General features: G+C 42.0%; 1 protein-coding gene across 3 annotated transcripts in view; it reads right to left on the reverse strand.

The window, feature by feature from the left end:
- The window catches only part of FYN (FYN proto-oncogene, Src family tyrosine kinase), a 183,630-nt gene that overhangs the window by 111,301 nt on the left and 47,384 nt on the right, over positions 1-24,945 (reverse strand). For all 3 annotated transcript variants that reach the window (XM_017847136.1, XM_017847135.1, XM_017847131.1), the window contains exon 2: positions 8,567-8,636. The gene's annotated coding sequence lies outside the window, so the exon portion shown is untranslated. The remainder of the gene's footprint in view (positions 1-8,566; positions 8,637-24,945) is intronic.

The raw sequence follows: 24,945 nt of genomic DNA on the forward strand, positions 1-24,945 counted from the left end.
GGCGTGGGGGAGGCACGGCCAGAAGGGATGAGAGGGAACATGGAATTGTTGAAAAATCCTGGCTCTAAACCTGATAGATATGGTTCGATCTTAGCTCTCCCATAGAGTCTGGGTGACCCTGGGCAAGTCACTTCACTAGTCTAAGCTGTAATGTGGGAAGAAAGTGAAAAATATTCTACATGTGAGGAGCCTGTGTGGTACCCCCAGCATGCAGTAAATGCTTTGCTAAAGTTATTCCTTCTTATCCCAAAGGCAAGAAAAAAAAAGTTTAGCCTAATCACAGCAAAATCCAGGTGACCACCAAGGACGTGGCTAGAAAACCATAACTGCAAAAATATGAAGGCCTAGGTCATACACTACAAATAATTCAGGAAGAGAAAGGTAAGAGTAAAAAGTATCAGACAATATTTCAAAGTAATAACTGAATCCGGTGAGGATTATCCACGATTACTGAAGCCACTGGATGAAACGAAGGTTGGAGCAGGATGTTCACAAATGACCCACGTATCAGCCTACAGATGATTTATTAACTCAAGGTGCACCTTGACATTGGTTAGGTCTGGTTACCATCTTACCCAAGAGATGAAACCTAGCACTGAGGATGGTGGAACAAGGTGACTTCTGCCCCCGATGTGATGTAATATCAGGTGAATGACATCACTTACAAAGTATCCTTGGCAAAGATGTTTAACCTCCACTTAATAAAAAGCCTCTATAAAATAAAATAAAAGCCTCTAGATCTAACCAATTTTAGGAAGAGAAGAGCACGCTAAACAATGCTGTGAAGAAGCAGACAAGCCCAGAGTGTAAGGCACTCTATAACACAATGAACTTGAACTTTTCAAAAAGTAATTGTTTAAAGTTATATGATAAATGAAAGAAAAGTTACCAACCAAATTCATCAAGTGTATTTGATTGGTTACTAGATTTCGGGGTGGGGGTGGGGAGGTAAGTTATAAAATATTGTTTGGGACTATATTGAAATTTGAATATGAATTAATACTAGATAATATAAAATGATTATTAAATTTTTAAGATGTGGAAATAGTACCATAGTATGGTTATATAAAAAAAATCCTTATTCTCAGAGGATGGGTGGTGAAATATTTACAGGTAAAGTGTCAAGATGTTTGGTACTTTTAAATGGTTCAGCAAAATTTTATATAATATGTATAATTTATATATATAATTAGGAGAGGGAACAGAGCAAATGTTGCAAATGTAGAACAAATGGTGAATTTAGGCAGAGGATATAAAGTGTTTGTTTTATAATTCTCCCAACCAGCAAGTTGGAAATTTGTTTTATAATTCTCCCAACCAGCAAGTTCGAAATTTTCCAAAATAAAAAGTTAGGAAATAAACTGGGAGAGGAGAGGGAAAGAAGGAAAGAGAGAGGGGAAGGGGGAAGGAGAGGGAAAGAGAGAGGCAGCGGAGGAGGGAGAGGAGGAGGAGGGAGGGAGAGGGGGGAGAGGAAGAGGGAGAGGGAAAGGGAAAGGGAGAGAGGGGGAGGGAGAAAGAGAGGGGAGAGAGGGAAAAGGAGAGGGAGAGGGAGGGAGAGGGGGAGAGGTAGCAGGAGAGGGAGAGGGAAAGGGAAAGGGGAGAGGGAGAGGGAAAGGGAAAGGGGAGAGGGAGAGGGAAAGGGAAAGGGGGAGAGGGAGGGGGAGGAGGGAAAAGGAGAGGGAGAGGGAGAAATACAAAACAGGAAAGAAAAAAAGATGAGATAATATCACTACTCCCTCTCCCTCTTTTAGAATCCCTTCAACATCTATATTCAGGTCAGTTGCCCTGGGTTCCTTTTCATTCAATATGGTTTTATTTTTACCAATTTAATAAATTTCATTGTGTGCTCATCAAACTGATGTAGCCACTGTCTCAGCTCCCTTGCTGGCTGACATCAAAACTAAACTTTAAACAAAACTCCAACAGCTCCTGTAAGGGTTCACCAGGTAGGTATGAAGTTGAAGATAACAAATCAAAAACTTGTGAAATCAACACCTACTTTGCTATCAGGATGGTTTTAAGTCAGGTGGATGCGAGGCTATGGGCAGAGCATCCTACTGGGCTCTCATCTTTTCCAAAGACAGTACTCTCTCTCACACCTGCACTGCACACTCATGGAGGTAGGACAGGTACAATACAACATGCTGGCCAGCCAGGCCACCGGGGTTTTAGAGAGTCTATTTCCATATGAAGTGTGTCATGCCTGAGTTCTGATGCCTGGGGCAGCAATTGCATGACCTGCAGAATAGCCACTCTGGATTCAACTTTCAGGGAGTGAGAGCTCCCAATGAAGTGGAAATTAATTCTGTGATGCCTTTAACACAGAGAGGGCTATAAAGGATCTGGATTCAGATAGTGCGGGTGTGCACCTAGCTCTACTGCATTCTAGTACAACCTCAGAGCAGTGTTTCTCAACAGGGGTGCTATGAACACTGAGTTAGGGACAGTTCTTCACTGGGCAGGACTGTTCCAGGCACTGCAGGACATTTACCATCCCTGCCCCACTTTCTCTTGCATCATGTGCCAGTGGCACCTTCCAGTCTTTGTGAGGACAACAACAAACCCCTCGCCATCTCCCACACACATTCCCAAATGCCTCCTGCTTTAGACATCAGCTAAATTCTCTGAGCCTCCAGTGGGTGATAACATTGATTACACTGCCTAGGAAGTGGTTTGGGAAGATCAAATGTGCTGCAGCTTCCCCCCTCCCCATTAAGGGGATGCAGTCCCCTTAATTTTTGAGATGCAGTCTTGCTCTGTCACCCAGGCTGGAGTGCAGTGGCGTGATCTCGCTCACTGCAACCTCCGCCTCCCAGGTTCAAGTGACTCCCCTGCCTCAGCCTCCTGAGTAGCTGGAATTATAGGCGTGTGCCACCACGTCCAGCTAATTTTTGTATTTTTAGTAGAGACGGGGTTTCACCATGTTGGCCAGGCTGGTCTCGAATTCCTGACCTCAAGTGATCCACCCGCCTCAGCCTCCCAAAGTGCTGGGATTATAGGCATGCACCACTGTGCCCAGCTAGCTGTTTACAAACTTAAATGAGCTAGCAAATGATAACCTAATACGCATCTGCACAGGCAGCCTGACATCAGAGGAAGGGCTGTGGGGTGGGACCAACCACTTGGATCCCAGGTGGGAACTATTACAGTGTTATCTCGCTAGTCATGCACTAGAATACGTGACAGCTACTTGTTCTGAAAATGTTTCCCCTTAATAAGTGGGAAATTTTGACTTATAAGTATTGCTACAGATAAAAACTACAGCATAGTGTGAATTTTAGAGTGAAAGCAGATGGCAAATACTTGGATGATTGCAGCAGAGGAACAGGATGGCCTCCCGCAAAGCAGCTTCAAGGAATCTGGTTTAGAATGTTGCCAAAACTAACCTGGAATGAAAATGATACTTCTCTTAGTGAGCAAGTGATACAATGATTGTGGAAATTACTTTAGGAGCCAAGATTATACAGTAACACAGAAGATGACACCCTACCCTCCTATGCCCAGGGCTGATTTTCCAAATGATGTGCTTTAGGGATCTGTTCTTTAAGTATGTGAGTGATGCTATGGAAGGGAATCAGTCTTAAAGGGGGGGCCAGACTGCTGCATACAACCTCAGATGGAATCGTAAGCCCTGAAGAAAAGTTGAGAATGGAGACTGGAACAGGGATTCTCACAGTTTCGTGTGCATAAGCACCGCCTGAAGAGGCTGTTAAGAATAAAGTCACACACCCACCACAGGGATTCTGTCTGATTCTACCAGTCTGGGGTGGGCCAGGATCTGTGTGTTTAACGAGCTCTTAGGCCAATTCTGAGGAAGGGGCCCACAGGCTGCTCAGGGAGACTCAGGGACACTTCTCCAGAGGGCTCTCCAGTGGGAGCCTCTGCCTTTAACTCCTCCCATGGGCTATTCTTGCTCTCACGTTGTGGCCTTCATGACTCGGAATTTAGGTAAAAGTGTTTCTCCAGTCCCTAGGTCTGGTTGGATTTTGGGTTACAAAATTGTCCATTTTCACTCTTTATCTTGGCTTCTCCTCCCGCTGTACTCACATTGTGTAAATAAGAAGCTAATTTCATTTTGCTGACCGGACAGAAAGTTCTGACCTCTCCTTGAAGGCCAAAAGTCTCAGGTATTAACAGAGAAGTTAAAGGCTGGGATGGAGGAGGTAGAGCAGGTGAAAGGCACAGTCTTAAAGAACAAAAGTAAAAGCAGATACCTACCCTGGGTCACAAGCCAACAGCAAAGGCATGGAATGGACCCTGAGGATCACTCAGGGGTTGGAGTGGAGCAGGACCAGTGCTGGCTGGGACACACTGGGTTGCAAAGGGATAGTTTTCCCACAGATACTTACATAAAAATATCTAGTGCCAACACGGTGTGTTTTTCACCTCCCTCAACTCTGCTTATTAGTCAATGTTCCTGAATGCCTCCAAATCCCATTCATCTTAAAAACAGTAGACTGGTAAAGTCTGTATCTCTGGACTTGGCCATCTGAAATGAGATCTTTCATCTTCCTCTTCTCTGGCTTTCCAGAGTACATTTTCATAGCATTCTTGCAAAAGGAAAGACAATCAGAAAAAGAAAAATGAAGGGTAGTAAAGCTGAAAGAATATTACACCACAGCTTTTGGTAAGAAAATATTTATGTCCACAAGCACACACCACACCCTTTCTGGGAAGATATTACTGGCCTAGAAGCCGGGTGAGTGCATCCCAAAATATACTTCATGAAAAGCACCATTACCTTCCCAAAATAGGCCCTATAATTAGGTAAAGTCTTTTGCAGTGGGTTGTCCTATATCATAAATTGACATATGTTGCTTTAATCTCCCTGCTTCGGCAAATGTAGCCATATTGGGCTACAAAAGCTCTCAGCGACTCACATTTAAACCAGATTGTGGTGTCACTAGCAAACTGATGCAAATACACAGCTCTGTGTACCAAAATACTCAATCTCAATCATCTGTAATGAGATCTCTCTCCTCCCTAAGCACATTTTCATCACACCAGAACCGCCTTGATTCAAAAAGAAGGACTAGCCCAGATTGAAATACCGTTTAATCTTAGAGGTCATCGAATGACTAACACATCTGAAGAAGTTGGGGTTGAAATTTAAAATATGAGACAATCTCTTTTGTGTAAATGCTGGGATCATGTTGTGTGAGTCTTGTTTTTATCTTTAGTTGACCGTCATTCTGTATAAGCCGTCAAAGGCCCATCTGTCTGTCCGAATTCATTTAGGTGATTTTTTGCTTGGAGTCAGGGGTAATAGAAGGGATAGCCTCTTGGCAGCCTTTCCACTCAGATGATTTTCTGAACAAATTTCTTTAAGTTTTTTAGCTGTATATTTACATATAATCAAACATTAAGATATTTCAATTTTTAAACCTTCAAAATAATAAGTACTTTAAACATTTACACTTAAAAAATTACTTATAATCTCAGAGTTTCTCAGCTTGGCATTACTGAGATTTCGGGCCCGGCTGTTCTGCATGTGTGCGTGAGTGTGCGCTGCTGATCTATGAGATATATTTTAAGACACTGAGCAGTATCCCTGGCCTCCACCCACTCGATGCCACTAGCACACACCCTCTTCCCTCCCCTAATTGTGACAACCCAAAATGGCTTCAGATATTACCAAACGTCCTCCGAGGGGGCAGAACTAACCCCAGTTGAAAACCACTGCTCTCTCTATATGTATTTATGTGTTTATATATCACTTCTTGGCATGGCCAGAAGAAAGAAACCTAGGCTTTTCAAGGTACTCACAAGTTTAGCTGGAAGAATTTCAAACTTCCTATGACTTGTAATGAGGAATTGGAATCTGTGACACAGTACTGCCTCTAAAGATTTATCAACAGCACCACGCTGCCTCAGGCTGAGGGTGCCAGGACCTGGCTTCATTTCAGACAAGGCCTATAAGAGGATGAGCTGCGCCTGAGCTCTTTCTTGCACTGCGTACCCTCCCTACTTTTAGGAGCTCCTTTCTTAGAAGACTGAGTTAAATAAATCCCTTATGATCCATGACTAGACACTTCATACTGATTGTGAAAGGAAGAGGATTGGGTGTCTATTAACAGCATCCACAGAAGCAAGCACCCTCTGTGCTCCTCCTAGGCCATAACTGTGGGTCAGCGTGTCTAGTGCTGGTCTAGGTGCACAGGAGAGGTGTGGGGAAGCAGATGCCTCCTCAAGGAGCTCTGCCAGATGGAGAAGGGGTATGAAAATAGCATCAGAGGACAAAGAAGCCAGGCCTGGGAGATGGTAAGTTCACCCAGAGAAGAGAAGATGAATGAGGAAGGACAGTGTCTTCAGATATTTGGTGGGCTGGAATGTTAGAAAGTGAGTGGACTTACTTTGAGGGTGATTAAGAGCAACAGGTGATTCAATAAATACTTAACACATTTATGCCTTCTATGTGCCAGGCACTATCTAGGCATCAAGACTCCAGAAAGGAACAAGACCAAGTCCCTGTCCCATGGAGCACATATACTGTATTAATAGTTCAATATAAGGACTGGATGGCTTTTCTTTCTTCCCTCCTCCCTCTCTCCTTTGCATTCCTCACTTTCTTTTTTTCTTTTTGTTTTTGAGATGGAGTCTCGCTGTGTCACCCAGGCTGGAGTAAAGTGGCGCAATCTCGGCTTAATGCAACCTCCGCCTCCTAGATTTGTATTTTTAGTAGAGATGGGGTTTTATCGTGTTGGCCAGGATGGTCTTGATCTCCTGACCTTGTGATCTGCCCTCCTCAGCTTCCCAAAGTGCTGGGAATACAGGCGTGAGCCACTGCACCCGGCCTCCTTACTTTCTTTTTAACAAGTTGGGCTAATTGTTCAATTTTTAAATGCTGGGTTTTTTTTCCATTTTTAAAATTCAGGTCTAATTACATTCAGGAGAACTCACCCTTTCTAGTGTACAGTTCTGTGAGTTTTCACCAAAGCATACAACTGCATAAATACCACCAGAACTAAGAGACAGAACAATTATACCTCCCCTCCCCACAAGGGTTTCCCTGTAGGCCCTAATTGTCCTTTTAATTGAACCAAGGTACCCTGTGCAACAGGAAGCTCCTTATCTCTGGAAGAATTCGAATTCCCTTGTCAGGGATCAGTAGAATACCTTTTTTTCTTCTTTTTTTTTTTTTTCTTTTTTTTTGCTAGCAAGGGATTGGGCCAGACAACCCTTGAAGCCACGTCCCTCTCTTTGATTCCATGAAATGAGAGCACAGTCACTTACAGACATCTGACCTTAAACACTGGCCCATCTGCAATGCCACAGCTGAGTCTCCCAACCACAGGTAAAGGCCCCACCCAAAAGCCAAATTCTTTCAGTCAAAGCTCAAACATTTCAGCGCAGCAATCCGACCCCTGTGAAGGCTACGTAATAAGCATAGACAAAAACGTAAAATCAAAAGAAAGGTTTGGAAATGAAAGCTTAAACATGGCAATTGAGGTGCAACCAATGGTGTCATCTATCCCCACCCTTCTTTCCTCATAAATGTGATTTAAATTGACATTAACTCCAAAAATGAACAGGGCTCAAACAAGGTGACCTCTCTGGTTGTGAAGGTGGCAGGAAGGGAATTAGTTAGCCAAACTTGTCTAAGAATGGGTCTCCAGGGTTGGAAAAGGTAGTAAATGTTGCAGGGATTCCCACAGGTTCTTATGAAGTAAATTTTAGAGGAGGGGTTATGGTGAGTAGCTGGGATGCTCTAGCAACATCAAAGGGATGTAACCAGCCCATCCCTAGCAGCCTTCCTGCTGGAAGATAAATATGCCTCTTGGTAGCTTGACTTCAATGGGAAATGTCCAGTCTCCAAACAAGGCTGCTCCATTCCTAAGAATGACTGGCTTTATTGAGCACTTACTATGCTCCAGCACTACCTACCTCATTTTATTCTCACAACAGCTCTATGAGGTAGGTAACATGACAAGCCTCATTTTACAGAAGAAGAAACAGGCTCAGAGAGGTTATCTAACAACCAGTAGGTATAGAACTTACATTTTAACCCAGGTCTCCTGATCACAAAGACTGTCCTCTTACCTTGCTAGCAAGGTCTGGGTGGTCGCTGAATTGAATGTTCTTGGTCTCCCAAGACCACTGTTATGCTGGCTGTGGGTTGGCTCCCAGGCAAGCTGGACTTGTAGCTTCCTTTAATTTCCCATTTCCTAAGCTGCCTGCTTCTCTTTCTTTTAATATATGGGTCACATGGATCTCTCTGCTTTGGAGACTTTTATTCTTTGGGTCTGCAGGTTTATTACTCTTATATTATATGGCTGGCTTAGCACATAAACTGTCAAGGGTATTCTTGAACCGGCATCCAGAAACTTTTCTAAATCTAGACTTACTATGTTTTAGAAAACCCCATATTGCTTAATACTATCAGCAATAACAAGAAAAAGTATCACACTGTCAGAAAACATCAATTCAATGTCACATTTAATTACAGAACTCCATTCTGCCTGAGTTTAGTGCAGAAGTAAAAGATGCACAGAACAAGGCAACAGCTTCCCTTCATAAGCACCATTTTACAGCAAGAGGCATTAGAAGTAAATGCAGCAACACTTACCAAAATTTCCGCCAATGATCACAAACTTTATATACACCACATGTCTTCTACAACAGCAGCAGGACTGGTCCTGAAAAACAATACCACAACAAAAGAAAAACCACATCATTAAACACAAATAATTGAATACATATTATGTTTCTCTTCTGTAAGCTGCAGCCTCTTCCTCTGCTTTGGGCACCCATCAATGTACTAAATCCCATCTACCAGTTTTCTCTGTTTTTCCCAGTAAGATGAAACCAATCTACAAATTATCTCAGTATTCACTAATAAAAATTTAAATACTAGGCAATGAAATATACCAGAAACTATGCTTATAAATATCTGAATGTTTAGCCCTTTGAAATATTTGAAGACAAGAGAACGATGGAAAAATATCTACAGTTGAACTATAACATATTCCCCCAAACCAATTTCTCTTTTCCAGTAATATCCTCCCTTCTTGCCAGCTAGCTGTGAGACCCTGGACAGTTTTCCTAACCTTTCTTTTCTAGGCTTTATTATGTGTAAAACAGGGATTACTGTACTGACCTCATAGGGTTGCTATGAGGATTGAATGATATCAATTAAAGAACATACATACATGACATAGAAGGGCTTATAACAGCCTCTAGCACACAGTAAACACCCAGTAAGCCTGAGCTGTTATCATCATTCTCCCAGCCCCTCAGGCCTATAAGCTAACACAGCCTTCTTCACCTCCACTGCACACCCTGGCTCAGTCCAGCCCCACAAGAGTTCCACAGTGGTGCTGGGAACACATTGCTTCTCCCTATTCTCAACGTTACACTCCATCTGGTCAGCATCATGCCTGGCATACACTGGTCTCTTGGCCTCCAGTTTCTTCCCTTCCCATCCAACTCTCATGGCTGTACAAGGCATCCTTTCTAAACACAACCTATGCAGCCTGTCCTTCCTCAATGGATGGACCTTCCACTACCTCCTATGACCTGCAAATTTACCTGTTGAGTCATGTTAGCCAGGCACTCAAGCTCACCCCAGCTTTTCCACATTATCCTATCAAATGCTGTAGTGCCCAGAGGCCTGTCCTGCCTCTAAGCCTCTAGGTAGGCCATCCATTCTCTGGTAGGAGGCTGGCCATTGTCAAAGGCAGGGGCTCTTTACCTTTTGTGCTATGGCAGTCTAAAGACATCTTTCTCAGAATGATGTTTACAAATGCTTGAAACTAATATATGAGATGCACAGGAGTCAAAAACAGTATACTGTTATACGGTTAGCAAAATATTTGACAAAATTGTTATGAGCATCTTTCAATACTTAAATAATTTTCAAGAAGTCTAATACTCTGTAATTTTGAAGTACTATTAGGCATAAATGATACCTCAGAATATCTATAACTGTAATATAGTATGAAAATATTCATAATTTCTTTTTTTTTTTAAAAAGCATGGAATTTATTATTAGGCACTAGGTCTGCCTTGACCAATATTGTAGCCACTAGCCACATCTGGCTATTTAAATTTAAATTAATTAACATTAAATAAGTGTAACAACTTAGCTCCTCTGTGGAATATTCATAATTTCTATGAAGGCCAAATAGCTAATGCTACTTTCATAATATTAGGAAATGTACAATTTCAGATAAGGGTTAGAGACAATGATGAGATCATGTTTTTCCCCGTCCAACTTCATTGGTCCCCTGAATTACATGCATGGACCCAGCTTTCAGGCCTAGCTTCATTCCCATTGCCTTTTCTACTTTGATTTTCCCAACTCAGTATTATCTTATGCTGCTTTATTTTTCTCTTTTTAAAAATACTTTATTTCATATAAGTACTTTAAATAAATGTACTACTTTTAAAGTCAGCCTTTTAATTTGTCAGGGAAGGTCCCAGCTTTTTCCCTATTTTAAAATTCCTTCCACGGCTAATAATGCCTTGCCTTATCGCAGCACAGCAAGGAGGCGCTCATCAGGACTGTCGAGTTCATCCACAGGTAATGGCGCAATCTGCTTGTCCCACATGAGCTCAGGTAATCATTAATATTATCTCATTGCTGCTTGGCAGCCTATGAGGTCCTAAATATGTAGATGGGACACCTAAGCATTTTATATTTAGACTATACATTACTGAAGGTAGGCAACACAATGTTGTCTTGTTTAATACTTCTCTTTTTGAGAGTGAGCGATTAGTCCATGCTGTTGACTGACAGATCACCTGGGAACAGACTAGCTGTTCAATCATCCTGTCAATATACAGGGTGCCTGTGTGACACAAGCATAATGCCTGTCTTCCCGGGGCTTCAAGTCTAGCAGCTTTCCCCAGCTAGCCCAGAGTAGCACATAATCTCTCAACCTTTCAGGTCCTTTGAATAGACAAGACACAACTGGTGATTTCCTAAGTATGGGCACTCTGGTGACTCATGGTGGTGAGGCCAGGTACAGTTGCTGTGGTCTCTACAGGAGACCACACCAAGCTCCAGCTTCCCATCAGTCTCATAGATGTGAACCGGTGGTTCTGAGGCAGGTGGGACAAACAGACTGAGCAGTGAAATTCCATGTCCCCTCCTGGGTGATGTTGTCTTGCACATGAGGTCCAGGACAGCAACTACCACAGTGACTATCTCGGGAAGGTCTACTCAGCACCTGTCCACATACTTCATGCTAAGACCACTGAGCCTGTGATTGTCCAGCCTCAGGGTGGACACTGGTCCTTCCATCTTATCAGCCTTTTTCCTAAACAGCTGCAGCACAGGAATCCTGTGTATCTTTTGTCAAGCACAACAAAATAACAGAACAGTTCTTCCTTTTCAAACGAATAGAGCATAATGACTTTCTCCACTGAAAACCACTTATAAGCGCATTGTGGCCATTTGCTTTGGCAGAAATTCACCACTGGCAGCATTTTTCATACCCAGTATCATGACAAGTGACTCTTAGGACAAGTGGGGGTGTACTCTCCCTCCCCAATAACCATGACTGATGAGATTTCCACTCACAGAACAAAGGCTGGATTTGGCACACTCTTTTTATACTTAAGGCTGTTTCAATCCATTTCATTTGAATTTGTTCTTTTTGAGACACACCAGATATATGGTATTCATTACGAATAAAAATAGCTGAATGATAACAAAACAGGTGGCATGACTGTTTTATCTTTTGTTTTAAGAACTGCAATGCCTGCATCACCATAAATGAATAAAATTTTTGTGAGTGCTCCCACATAACAATTCTGCTTTTAATACGTATCACAGACTATTGTATGACTCCCGGTATAAAGTTAAAATGCTAATTACACACTGAAAACAAGCATCTCTAATATAGCTCTCATCTGCATGTGGTCATTCCCTCTTTCTTCTTCCCAACAAACCCCCCATATTTCTGCACCCACAGTGCCCATGGGCACATGGCAGCACCCCCAGCTGCGAGTGGGGGTGAGACAGTCCAAGATTTAGAAGTGTGCTGACCTGCAACATTCGCATCACCCGCGAGCTTGTAAGAGCTGTCAGCTGAGGCCTCACCCAAGCCAGCTGAATCAGCATTGATTTTGAAAGTTTCCCCAGGTGATCTGTGTGCACACTGAAGTTTGAGAAGCATTGATCCAAGAGATATCCATTCCTACTGCCAGTGATGGGTTTAAGAATAAGCATGTGGCCCGGTTTAAGCCAATGAGATGTGAAGAATGTTTTTCTGGGAGCTTCTACTCACTCCTTGGGGAGAAGCTCCCTCCTCTGAATGTAGTGTGGAATGTGACACCTAGAACTTCTACAGCTATTTTGTTTCAGTATAAGGATAAAGCTGGTCCAGAGACAGAACAAACACAGCGAAGCAGAGTGTAGGTTACTGCATTAGGTTGGTGTTGAAGTCTGTGTCACCTCTGGATTTCCAATAAATGTCTTATTGTTTAGGACTCCTTGACTTGGGTTTTCAATTACCTGCAGCTGGAAAACACCCTGACTAATCAATCTCCACCAAAGCATTACAAAAAGAATAGAATGCCAAGGCCCTGGGCTCAGTCGCACGTGGGACAAGGCAGTATGTCCAGAGATCAAAGCCACAGTTCAGAAACTCGTTTTGCTCAGGGAACTGACCCCATAGTATTTCCAGTCCTGATAACCATGGTACATTGTTCACATTTCCAAAAGCTTTCTAAATCAGCCAGTCTAAATGATCAACTGGAGGAAATGCTGAACACTTTCCAAATTATTTTAACCAGGATGGTCAACAGTTGCCTTCCCCAGAAGCCATACTGATATGTCATTTCCTGCAAAGACAATGGGAGACTAATTGCTCAGCTTCAACTTTAACAGGGAAGACAACCTGTGACATGTAATTACTGAAGGGTAAAAAAGGAAAAGCTTGAGGCTCTCCGAATCTGTTTCTGGATCTGCTCCAATTACTTGGGGAAAATGAAAAAATAAAAAATAAAAGAGCCAGCTGGTCTGGGAAAATATCTGAGGGACTGGCAGTTCACTTAGGCAGTCACCCATACAACTCTATACATATCATTGGTACTTATTAAAGACCTTTCTGAGGAAACCAAATAGACCAGCTATTATACAAAAGCATATGTGGCTTTGGTCTAATTCTGCTTCACACATAGAAGTGATAAAGTCAAGGAGGAATGCATGTCTAAATGGACATTATCTCTTTGATGTGTCCTAACTTCTTAGCCACAAGAGCGTATTTCTGGGGTTAGGTTTGTTGTATGGACTTGATGAAGAAACGTGCTTTCCATCAAGGAGTGGAACATTGATTGGTTCTCCACAGCATGTTCCCAGGTTCTATCTCCTCAGAACTCCTTCTCTTTCAATACTGTTTTGCTATCTCTTTCCTGGTACATACACTTCCACTGTCCCAACTGTCATCCCATGGGATAAGTTTCACACTACATTTCTAGATCTATCTCCCATGTTCCCAGTTCCTCTGCCACCCCCTACAGAGATAGTGCCTCAAGGGTACAGATTTTGTTTTGGTTACTGTTATTTTCCCAATGCTTGGCACAGTGGCTGGCACTGAGTATGAAATGTTTGTTGAATGAATAAATGAAAGGCTTCACTCAGACTCACAGAAGCTCTTGCCATCACCACCTCTCTCTGACTCTGGCCTCTCTTTCCCCATCCTCCCAACACACACAAACTCTTGTTACAGCACTTTTCATGTCACTCCCAGACTATCTCAGCTGGGAAGGATTTAGCAGCCCAGACCTATACTTTACAGGGAGAAAATGGGTCCAACGAGGCCAAGAGACTTGCCCAAGTTCTTATCAGTGGGTGGCAAAGATAGGATTTTAACTCAAGACCCAGCACCCCTGCTACCAGGCAACTGATTAGTTCAAAAATCTTCAATGGTCTTTCAGTACACCCTTGTGCAGGGTCTGGTATGTAGTAGGCATTTAATATTTGTTGAGTGACTGACTGAATAAATTAATGGGTCTCATGCATATGCCAATGGGTTTTTCTTAAAGTGGAACCCTCCTCAAAAGACAGACAATATCCTTGTATACAGAATGAAGATGAGAGGAGCTGCTCTCTCCTCTAGAATTGGGGGAGCAGCTGGCATCCCAGACCTCTTCCCCTGCAGTGCCTGAGCCAGCTCCCAGGAAACTCACGGCTTGGTGACACTGCTAGAAAGACCAATGACTTCCACAAACTTTTCAGCTTTGCACTCAAAGCCATCCACCATCATTCCAAACCCACCTCACTGGCAGTATCTTTCATTTCTTCCTCCTCCCTCATGCCTTGCCTTCTCAGAGCACTTGCTGTTCTCAACACTTGTCCCTCCTCTGAGCCTTCACCTGTCCTATTTCCTTTCTTATTGTGCCCTCACCTCCACCTGCAAGAACACAGAACCAACCTGTCCCTCAAGCCAACTCTAGTATAAATCCCTCCCTGAAGTTCTTGCCCAGTTTCCTCCATTAGAATTAGTCTTACTCTCTATTGTACAACTACTGTACAACTTTTCACACTATCTGCTGCAAGGAAAATGGCCAGGTCCTTGAGGACAAGAACCCAGGCTAAATGTATCTTCAAACAACTGGCACCTTGTCTGACCCAATGCCTTGCACAGGGGAGACAGTTCTAGTCATTCTGTTGCATTCAAAGGGCTTCACCCTTTTTCATTCACCTCTGTGACCAAATTACATACATTTTGTAACTGAGATTCCAATTTTTCCTCTAGCGTGTGTAGACTGATGATACAGCTAACACACACTTGCAGGGCCCACTTGCTAAGGAACCACTGTGTGAGTCTTTGTTGAGTCTCATTTTCAAAAGCAAAGAATGGAGGTGAGGGGGCATAGGGAGTATGAATTCCCCTCACCTCCAAAGCTTTCTGTGCCCATGGCTGTCCTGTGCAACATGAGGTACAAGCTGTGAAGCTTGCGCACAAAAATAACCATCAATTTAAAATACAGTAGAGTCCTGCAACCTGCCATGCTACAATATTCTCTGCAAGCCCAAACTTGATTGTCTGAAAAATTAAAGAGTTCCAAATGGTGAAAGAAACCATTAAACAAGGAAGCACACAAACAAAGCCCAATCGCCAGGGAGGAGGATGGGAACTAGAAAATACAGGGTTTCCTAGGAAACTGAGCTTACTTTTGACTGACTGTGGCCTTCCCTTTCACTGGATAAACTGGGTGGAAGGGAGGTGGGAGGGGTGCTCTGAGAAGGCAACGCTGACCCATCTGCTTCCCCTGCCTGCAGGGGCCAGAGTCCTTCTGGCTACACTCCAACAAGTGGGCAGACTCAAGCAAGGTTGTGATTGTTGTTTTATTATTTGCTGGAGTGGGAGTAAACAGCAGAGAGAGAAGAGGAGAAGGATGAGGAGAGACGAATAGAAGAAGAGATGAGCATGGAATGTGCTCAGCCAGCAGAAAGGAATTATTGACCAGAGAATGAGGGGGCAGGAAGGTCGTTGGCTGGCCGCTCCCTTCGCATCAGCTATTGCCAGGTCAAGAGGGAATCAGAGGCTCACCGTTGAGCAAGGCACCAATACAAGCTCATGCTCAGCTGCCCTAGAGGCCAGATGCAGGAGTCCCAGCATCCATGGCTCTGAAGCTGGACTAGAGAGACAAAGATTTGGGGCTCACTGGCACACATGGGTGTGCAGAATCATGTAAATGGATGACTGGATGGGTGGGGGTAGGGCTTTAGCTCCCCATCTCCAATCCCCATCAACCCCCAGGTAATAGGAGTAGTAGCAGCAGTAGTACTGATATCATTTCATATTATTATCACTATATTTCAACCTTAAGGCCATGGGTACCCAGTTTATTTGGGGGAAGAAATAAAAGAAGCAAATGCCAATGGAATAATCAGCTGACTATTGGGAGGAAAAAACAACAATTCTGCTTCTATGAGACTCATGCGAATGAAGTATACAGTTATAATAATCATATCTTTCTTTTCTTACTGGTAATGAGTTCCTGTCAGGTGATCATATCACATGTATCAGGAAAAAAAGAAAATAAAACAAAAACTGTTTTGTAGTATACTTGAATTATTTCTGACTTGCCCTTTTAAATTAAGTTGTTCCTAAGATCTGCAATCCACAGTCTGAACAGACACACTGCTTTGCTATGATGCAAACGCAGCGGCTGGACATGTCTAGCTCTTTTCCAACCAGATTACTGCTGCCAAGTCCCTCCAAGTAGACATTCTGGAGTGGCTCTGGGGAAGGCCCATGAAATGCACACAGTATCACAATGTCACCAAGATCAAGGTTAATAATGATGTGTGCAGAGCCCCTTGAGTTTAGGTTGGCTACAATATCAGAATCCCAGAACCTTGGGGCTGAACGGAATGTTAAAGAATATCTAGTCTGATAGTTTTTAAGCTATTCTTTAGTACCAGAACTGTGTGTGCATGTGTGTGTGTGTGTATATATATATATATATATATGTGTGTGTGTGTGTGTGTGTGTCCATGCCAAACGCGTAACAATTACACCAAAAGATATCCAGCTGGCACACCACTTACCTGGAGAATCCATTATAATGGGAAATATTTTATTATAAAAAAAATTCTTTTCTTGTTATTGGTAGTTCTAACCTTAGAAACACACACACGTGCACATTTTGAAGGGCTTAATTCCAAAATATTAGATAAAAGTGCAACAGAACAGCTCTGGTTCAAGAGGGAAAGGACTCAAACTGCTACCACCATGGCCATCCTCCTGGCCTACCTGGTACTTCCGGGTAACTCTAAGGTCCTAAGAACACTGCAAATCTCAGATCATGTCTCCCACCCCTATCCAGTATCTGAGTCTTGTCTCAGCATCTCTTCCAGCCTATGTGCACGTTCTCAATGTTGCAACACTGAGACCAAGGGCATCTACCAGGGGTTCCCTGCCAAGGACCTGTTTTATCCACCTGAGCCTCCCACATTTTGAATCATCTCACTAACACTGCATTTTAAAGTAATAATTGATTTATTTTCCCAGTTCTGATTTGGAGTCAGGGAGATCTTGATTTGAATCTCAGTTCTGCTAAGCTTGGTAAACTTGGAAAAATTCCTCAATAATGTGAAGTAGCAAACCTAGTAGAAGCCTTCCTTCTCTCTCTTGGCTTTTTATTTCATCAACACAAATCTCCATCAAAAGAATACCTAATACCTAGGAATAAGTCCAAAAAAGATATGTAAGCCTTTATGCTGAAAACGACAAAATGTTATTGAGGGAAATTACAGAAGACCTAAATAGAGGGTTGGGCCATGTACATGGGCTGGAAGTCCAGTATTTTTATATGTCGATTCTCCTTGCGATTGCATCTTAACTTCACCGTCATTTTTTTTTTAAACTAGGTTTTTTTTTTTTTTTCTGATGGAAACTGACAAGCAGATTCTGATTCTAAAGTTTATAAGGAAATGCAAAGGGCCGAAAGCCTAGTTAATCCTGAACAAGAGGAACAGGGCTGGAAGACTTACTCTACCAGATATCAAGATTCATTACAGACTAATAGCGTATAGCATTTGTGCAAGGCCAGACAAACAGACCAAGAGGACAAAATAGAATGTCCAAAAATAGAGTTACACAGTCACCTAACTTACACAAAGGTGACAATGAAGTAATAAATGTATAAAAGTATGTATAAATGTATAAAAATAGAGTATAAATGTATAAAAATAAAAGTAATAAATGCTGGGTTCACTGGGTAGTATAGATTGAACTGTGTCCCCCAAAAAGATATGAAGTTCTAACCCCCAAGTACCTCAGCATCTGATTTGGAAATAGGGTTGCTGCAGATGTGATTCGTTAAGATGAGTTACAGTGAATTAGTATGGACTCTGAATCCAATGACTGTCCTTAAAGGAAGAAAAAAATCTAGACAGAGACATGTGGGGAAGACGGCCACGTGGCCACAGAGACAGAGGTCAGAGCAATGCAGCTGCCAACAAAGGAATGCCAAGGATTCCTGGCCACCACCAGAAGCTGGGAATAGGCAAGGAAGGACTCTTCCCTAGAGCCTTCATCAGAGAGACCACGACCCTGCTCACACCTTGATTTTGGCCTCCTAGCCACCAGAATCATGAGAGAATAAATTTCTGCTGTTTTAAGCCACCCATTTTGTGGCACAATGTTATCATAGCCTAGGAAATGAATACACTGGGTATTCGTATGAAAGACATGAATCTTAACTTCCACCATACACCATGCAAAAATTAATTCTGGGTGGAGAATAGAATTAAATGTGAAAGGCAAAATGATAAAGCTCTTAGAAGAAAACATAGAGAACACCTTCATCCATTGTAATAGGTAAAGATGTTTCTTAAAAGAGAACCATCTTCTAAGAACCATCTTAACAAAAAAGTGTTAACCACAAAGGAAAACTATGATAATTTGGACTATACTAAAAATAAAAATGTCTTCATCAAATGACATCAACAGAATCAAAGGGAAGCCACAGAGTGGAGAACATAATTGCAATACATATATACAACAAATAACTCTAAAATCAGTAAGGAAAAGGCAGAGAATCCAATAAAGAAACAGACAAATACTTGAGAAGACAAAACAGAAAATCCCAATGGCCAATAAACATATAAAAAGATGCTCCAGTTCAGTCATCAAATAAAGGCAAATTAAAACCACAACACATTACCAACACACCTACAGGACTGGCTAAAATGATAAAGACTAAAACCATGAAGTACTGGTAAGGATATAGAGCAACTGAAACTCATACATTGCTAGTGGGAGTGTCCACTGATAACTGGCAGTTTCAATTGAACACACACATCCTGTGATCCCAGATCCTGCCATCTAGAGCCTATCCTACAGAAATGCTACATACACTTACCCACTGACATGCACAAGAATGATCCTACCAGTGTTATTTGTAATAGCCCCAAACTCGAAATAACTCAAAAGGCCACTTGCAATAGAAGGGCTAAATACATTTTGATATTGTTAAACAGTATTACACAGCAACGAAAATGAACAAAATACTACTCATAACAACATGGATGAATCTCCTAAATATAATGTTACTCTATTATGACACAAGATAATACAAACTGGGGGACATCCAGGCTGTCCCACAGTCTTATGGCAGCTTGACCTCTGCCTTCTGCTAGGTCCTCTCCTGCTTCTGGTCAATTTTATTTATATAAAGTTCATAATAGATAAAACCAACCTTTCTTGTTAGAAGTCATGCTATTAGTTACCCTTGATGGAAACTGGGGTGTATAGGGACTGGATGGGGACCTGAGGGGACTCCGAGTGTTTAAGTGACATTCTTTTTCCACTTGGCTGCTGGTTACAAAGAAGAATTCACTTTGTGAAAATTCATTATCAGTGCACTTAACAATTTGTGCACTTTTCTGCATGAATGCTATATTTCAATAAAAAAAAATCATCTCAGGGATAACACAAGGAAACCAGAAACAAAACAGAGCTCTTATAAGTACTGAAAGTAAAAAAGCACAGCAATTTAATTTAAGCAAGATAATTCGAAAATGTGCTACGCTAAAAGCTTAAAAGTGCCATTTCATTAAATTGTGTTTTTAAATTCATTTTAAGATGACTGTCAGGCCAAAGCTATTTTATTATTATATGTTACGATGGCATGAAGCAAATAGTCTCAAAATAAAATAATACAAATCATTTGCATTTTATCTTACTGATTTTTTAAAGTGAAGTTTTGGATATTCAAGCCCTTTTTTTTTTTTTAATGTTAGTTAAAAACCGTTTCCTGGGGCCTTGGTTTACAGTCTGCGCATTCCCAGATGGGAAAGCCCTTGGGATAAAGGGGTTTTCCTTCTGTGGCACAAAATAGGCACTCAACGTTGCTCTTCCAGAGTCAGTCCATGAGGCCCCTCTGGAATATACATGGTCATGAGGTCTGGAGTCCTGCCACACCTGAGAGCAGTCAGGATGACATGGAGGGGGACCCAGGCTGTCCCCAAGTCTTGGGGCAGCCTGACCTCCTCCTTCTGCTAGGTCCTCTCCTGCTTCTGGTCAGTCAATCCATTATCATTAGCCATGTGCTCCACACAGCTGCTCCACCTACCACTGAAATAAATCCCTTGGAGCATAGAAACCGCGTGGCCACACTCTGGCTTTCTCAGACACCTTTGCTCTCTTGGACCCTCTGGGAGGGGAGGAGGTCTACGCAGGCACTGAGATGCACATCCTGAGACTGCAGGCAGCCCCCACAGGAAGTGAGAGGCAGCCACACACACCTGGGCTTGCATTCTGGGTTGCGAAAGAAACCATGAGGACACTGTGGAGACCTTACTCACCCTCCAACCTGCCCCCACCGGGGAGAAGAACTTGGGGCAGGGCCCCTGCCACTGAGCTGCTCTCCTCCGTCCACCCAGAGACACCTGGGCCTTTCTTTGGTCACTCCGTTTCCCTGGATATTAGCTTCCCAAAGGAGACCCCTCCTTAAATTCAAGCTCTGTTGTTTTTGTATAGACTTTTCAGTGACAACTCTATTCCTAACTTCACCATCTGACAAACAATTGTGTGGGGACTTTAAGAAGGTCCCCCATCCCTAATTAGAGTTTTCTGCTAAGAAGATAACATATGCTTTTAAAATAACTTTTGATCATGAGTGTCACAGAGATTTTCCTTCTGAAAACACAGAGAAATCACAAGGGTCAAATAAGATAATCAGTTCAAATTTTACATGGACAGAGGAAAATCACCTAGGTCAATTGCTCCAGAGTCTACAGCCAGAAGACTGAGGCTCTACCACCAAGGGCAGCGGTGGGCAGCGGTCAGCAACCTCCAGCCTGCGGGTCAGATCTGGCCTGCTGCCTGCTTTCGTACAGTCCATGAACTGACAATGGTTTTTACATTTTTAAATGGCCAAAAAAATCAAAAGATTATTTCATCACACATGGAGATTATACAAAATTAAAATCTAGGTGTCTGTAAGTAAAGCTTTACTGGAATGCAGCCATACCCGCTCGTTTCCATATTGTCTATGGCTGCTTTCACACTACAACAGCAGAATCGTCTTGATAGAGACCGTATGGCCTGCAAAGATGAAAATATTTACTATCTGGCCCTTTACAGAAAATGTTTGCCAACCCTAGGCTAAGGTGATATCTGTGTTTGCAGAAGGATGTCCACTCTGACTCTTACTGTTTTGTGCCTCTGGGCCTGTCTCCACACTAAGTCACAGGCAAGTCCTAATGCTGGTTTCAATTTCACACTAACCAGGTAAGCCAATACAACCCACTAAAGCAGTGCCTTTCAACCTGTGGTCCCGAGTCAATTCAGTAGGTCACAAAATTTAACTTAGTTGGTTGGGCCCAGCATTTTCTTTAATGAAATAAAGAGAAAAATATCAAGGGCACTGTTATAGACTGAATTGTATCCCTACAAAATTCATGATTGAAAGCCTAACTCCCAGCACACATCAGAACGTGACTGTATTTGCAGACAGGCCTTTAATGAGGTAACAGAGTTAAAATGAGGTCTTATGGACTGACCATAACTCAGTATGACTGGTACCCTGTAAGAGGAGGAGATCAGGACACACACACACAGAGGAAAGGCCGCGTAAGGACAAAGGGAAAAGACAGCCATCTACAAGTCAAAGAGAGAGGCCTCAGGAGAAACCAAACCTGCTGCCACTTTGATCTCGGACCTCTAACTTCCAGAGCTCTGAGGAAATGAATTTCTGTTGCTTAAGCCACCCAGTCTATGATACTTTGTGATGGCAGCCATAGCAAATTAGTACAGGAATCACACAGAGCATTATTTTGTGGAATTTTTTTTCATTCACACATGTGGACTTGTGATATAAAAATGTATTAAACTCTTTGTGTCACACCAAAATAAATGGAAGAACACTGTACCAGAGGGAGAGAAATACATGTTTGGTAGCAAAAATTGCAAACAGAAGGGTGTTCTAATTGAACCAAGACACAGAAAGAGAAAAGAGTACTGAACATATTAGGCACTTTGCATACATTATCTAGTTTTAGTCCTTACAGTAACCCTATGCAATAGGTCTTCACCTGATAAAGAAACTAAAGCATTGAGAAGTAACCTACTGAGGTGGCAGAGCCAGATCTGACTCCAAAGCTTACATATTATTTCTCATGATGAATCAATTTCTATTTCTATATTCCTAAGAGTAGGTTGAGACTGTAGTTTGACAATAAATAAGGGAAACAATTTATAAATAATAATAGCTAACATTTACTAAATACTTACTGTGTGCCAGGTTCCGGGCTAGGCTTTACATAAAACTCACTTTATCCTTATTAATAACCCAATGGCTTAGACTCTATCACTATTTTTTTCAGTTAAAGAATCTGAATGTGGAAGAAATTATTTAACTTGGCCAAGATGACAAAGCTGGTAAGTTGAAGACCCAGGATTTGAACCTTCATTAGTCTGACATTTGTGCTAGAGCTCTTGCCCACCAGAAATGTTCTCTTCTAATTATATTTATTGCCAATCTGAGTACAGCCATGTGCCATATAATGACATTTCAGTCAATGACAGACCACATATATGATGACAATGGTCCCCTAAGATTACAATGCTGGTATTTTTTACTGTGCTTTTTCTATGTTCAGATACACAAATATTTACCATTGTGTTATAATTACCTACAGTATTTAGTACAATAACATGCTGTTCAGGTTTGTAACCAGAAGTGGTGGGCTATACCATAGAGACTAGGTATACAGTAGGTTACACCATGTAGGTTTGTGTAAGTGCACTCTGTGACGTTTACACAATGACAAAATCACCTAATGACGCATTTCTCAGAATGTATCCCTGTCCTGAAGCAACGAGTGACTGTTCGTAACTGTCTGCTGGTCGTCTCCAATTAAAGAAAAAAAATGCATACTTCTTATCATACATCCAGTAAACACTAACTGAGCACATATTATGTGCCAGGCCCTGTTCTGAGAGCTGGGGATCCTGCCATCATGGTGATACTATGGGTAAGAAACTTCAGTGATGTAACCACACTGTGCTGACTGAAACCCCCTTATGGGTAAGGGGAGTGGCAGGTAAGATTCAGGTGGGTTGAAGGCACAGGTCAACGAAATTGTAGAAAATGGGATGATGAGTCAGGATTACTAAACAGAAAGTTTTAGTAATTTTATTTAGTATCTATTGTATCCAGGTTTACCTGTCATGTGGTCATGTCTTATCTGGAGGTTTTTCAATGGCAGGGGCTACATCATATTTTAAAACACCCACCTCAGTGCTTGGCATAGTGCATAGTAGTTTGAATTTACCATTTTTTTTTTTATAATGTTGTTTCCAAGAAAGATGTACAGAAGTTACCTGGGGATTTTCAGATGTAATGACAAGAGTCAAACAATCCTTGGAAAGCCTCAGGACAGATCATGCTGCATGTTATCAAGGTCATGAGCAAAGAAATAAATGTTTAACTGAAACAGTTTTAGTTAAATCAAATGGGAAACTAGTAGAATGGCTAAGCATTGAGAATGAGAGCCTGGCAACAAAAATGTGAGAAAAAAAATTAGGCTGAGTGAAAGGAAACCAGGGTATGGAATATTAAGATTTTTAATGTATTTGTGGCAAATAAATTTTTCCTAAGGTTTTTTGCTTTTAATTTAGAATTTTTACGTATAGAATTTTTATATTTTCACTAAACCTAGGAATCCTTTCATGAAGAAATAACCAGAGAAGTGAGCAAATATTTTCATTACAGAATGTTTAGTAGAGCATTATTTATAATATCAAATATGAGAATATTTAACTGCATAGTAATAGGATAGTGAATGGTTAAATCAGTCTGCTCACACAATGGAAAACTTCAGTTATTATTCAATCACAGTAGAAAATGATCACAACTTGATATTAAATGAAAGAAGCAACAAGGTCAAAAATCAAAGTTTCATATATATGTGACACACCTCCCAAAAATGACAAAATAAATACATCTTTTGGTTTTCTTTTTCTTTTTCGAGATGGAGTCTCACTCTGTTGGCGAGGCTGGAGTGTAGTGGCACAATCCTGGCTCACGGCAACCTCCACCTCCCGGGCGCAAGCGATTCTCCTGCCTCCGCCTCCCAAGTAGCTAGGACTACAGGTGTGTGCCACCATGCCCAGCTAATTTTTGTATTTTTAGTAGAGACGGGGTGTCATCATGTTGGCCAGGCTGGTCTCGAACTCCTGACCTGGTGATCTGCCTGCCTTGGCCTCCCAAAATGCTGGGATTACAGGCGTGGGCCACCATGCCCGGCCCTAATAAATACATCTTAACATTGCTATCTCAATATGGTATGATTAAGAGATATTTTCATTTTCTTCTTTATAGCTTACCAAATTTTCTACCATGAAAATTTTAAGTCAGGGAAGAAAAAGTTCTTTAAATAAGTTTAAATCAAAGAGAAAGTATACACATAGTACCTCTACTGTGCATCTCTGATTTGCTGAAGACCTTAGCCACCAGAGGCCTCAACCACACTGGCACATGTTGCAAATTCTGGTAACGTTATTTTAAATGAATATATTCACATATTTCTAAACTCACCTGCAAAGAGGTTTCAAAACAGATTCAGCAGTGGCCAAGGGCAGTCCCCAGGATGAGATGATACATTTTAGTGAATTCTTTGGCTTTGACAATACATTCATTTAACAAATATTTCCTGAGTGCCTGTCATGCTCCTGGCACCTGTTAGGTACCAGGGGGTCAAATTGGGTCCCTGGGAACAAATGACCCATTGGGCTGACATTTGTCCTACATACCCTGATCCTTGCAAGATGCAGTGGAAGTCTGGGCTGGGTAGTAACTGGGCAGAACTGCTCTCAATTCTCCCACCTCATCTGGGCTCTAACCCTTCCTGGATGTGTGGCTCTAAGAAAGGCTGGCTTCACCTCTCTGGCTCCGGCTGCTTCATTTGTAAAACAAGGATAATCCTGACCCAGTTCGTGGCACTGTGGTGAAGAATAAGTGAAAAGTGTTCTGGGC

The sequence above is a fragment of the Rhinopithecus bieti genome, unplaced genomic scaffold (genome assembly GCF_001698545.2).
Source record: "Rhinopithecus bieti isolate Rb0 unplaced genomic scaffold, ASM169854v2 scaffold_26504, whole genome shotgun sequence".
NCBI lineage: Eukaryota > Metazoa > Chordata > Mammalia > Primates > Cercopithecidae > Rhinopithecus > Rhinopithecus bieti.